Source organism: Trichechus manatus, unplaced genomic scaffold, assembly GCF_000243295.1.
Source record: "Trichechus manatus latirostris isolate Lorelei unplaced genomic scaffold, TriManLat1.0 scaffold00311, whole genome shotgun sequence".
Lineage (NCBI taxonomy): Eukaryota > Metazoa > Chordata > Mammalia > Sirenia > Trichechidae > Trichechus > Trichechus manatus.
In genome coordinates this window covers 608,040-609,862 of record NW_004444247.1, presented here as the reverse complement: position 1 = coordinate 609,862, position 1,823 = coordinate 608,040, and the positions used below count along the sequence as shown (strand labels likewise).

The following is a 1,823-nucleotide window of genomic DNA, read 5'->3' as shown; positions in this document are numbered from 1 at the left end:
CTGTAATAAATTATAGAGTTTGCTAAGAGTAGAGGTACTCTGATTAACACGCATTCGAAAAGGTGTGGCCAGTGGAAAAGCAAGCATTATTAAATATGAATGCAATCCTTACCAACACACATTGAACCATTTTTTCCCAGTAAAAAAAAAAAAAAAACTCATCCAAAAAAGGTCTCATTCTATAAAGATTTCTCATTTCCAAATCACAGTGAAAGGAACTTGAGTAATTTACCAATTTTGTTTTCTACAATATGCCTTAGAGATACCTCACTAAAAATTGGTATCTGACACACAGAACGACACTTGCAGAATGTAATACTGTAGTGACAGTACTGAGATTGATTTCTATGGACATATCAAACTCTTTGAGTATTAAATGGTTACATCTTAATTACTTATGTAGAACACTGGTCCAATAACATAAAAATGGAGAACAGCAGCTGGAAATGTATCTCACTCACTGTTCAGAGATAAAAGGGTTAACTATTCTTTCCATTATTTTCTGTTGATAAGTCTTTTTCATGTTGAAACATGAAGGTAATTAAATTCTTGTATTTTTCCACGCTAGTGTATGAACAGGATGTTGAAGGCCATCACTATACAGCATTCTGCAACATAAAGACTCTTCCATTCACCAATTCTTGTACACATCCAAAATATACCCAACAGTTCAGTTTTATTTCTGTCCAGAACACTGAGTGTCAAGGATCGGATATAAGCACAGGTACATATAAGCAGCAAGATTACAGTCAACAGACTCTGAAAATTGAAAATGGCAGACATAGTACGGCTGGTGAAAGGAAGAATCAGTATATATTTGAAAACCAGGGGTCAGACTTAGTGTGATGGTTGATTTTATGTGTCAACATGGCTAGGCTGTGATTCCCTGTGGTTTGGCCGGATCCTAGACTGATTGCTATTCCATACTGTAATGTAACGTAATCACGTGCCTCCAGAGTATAAATGGATGTTCTGGTAGACCTCTTTCTCTCTCACCTCTGCACTCTTCTTGCTGCCTGACCTATGGATCTTGGGATGTAAACCCGCCACTTGACCTACAAATTTGGGATTTGTCAGTGCCCTTAATTGTGTGAGCCATTTCCTTGAAGTAACTCTGTCTGTCTGTCTCTCTAGATATATCCACACACACAAATATATCACTGCTTCTGTTTCTCTAGAGAACCATAAAACACTTATAAGAAATGAGAATGGCATCAAATGCAACACACCTGTCGTAGTTATCTGGTGCTGCTATAACAGAAATACCACAAGTGGGTGGCTTTAATCAACAGAAATTTATTTTCTCACAGTTTAGGAGACTAGAAGTCTGAATTCAGAGTGCTGGCTCTAGGGGAAGGCATTCTCACTCTGTTGGCTCTGGGGAAATGTCCTTGTCATCAATTTTCTCCTGGTCTAGGGGCATCTCATCACAGAGACCCTGGGTCCAAAGGACATGCTCTGCTCCTGGCTCTTCTTGCTTGGTGGTAATGAGGCACCTCTCCTCTCTGTTTGCTTCTCTCTTTTATATCTCAAACGAGATTGATTTAAAACACAACCTAATCCTGTAGATTGAGTCCTGCCTCATTAACATAACATAACTTCCTCTAATCCTGCCTCATTAACATCATAGAGGTTAGGATTTACAACACATAAGATAATCACATCAATCACAAAATGGTGGACAACCACACAATACTGGGAATCATGGCCTAGCCAAGTTGATACACATTTTGGGGGGACACAATTCAATCCATAACAACACTAGAGCTACTTCTTTTCAAATTAACACTTCGTTTCCTCATCTACAAAATAAGCAAAATTAT

General features: G+C 38.2%; 1 pseudogene; it reads right to left on the bottom strand.

The window, feature by feature from the left end:
* Positions 1-564: 564 nt before the first annotated feature.
* LOC101355759 (protein kish-A pseudogene) lies at positions 565-783 on the bottom strand (annotated as a pseudogene).
* Positions 784-1,823: the final 1,040 nt, after the last annotated feature.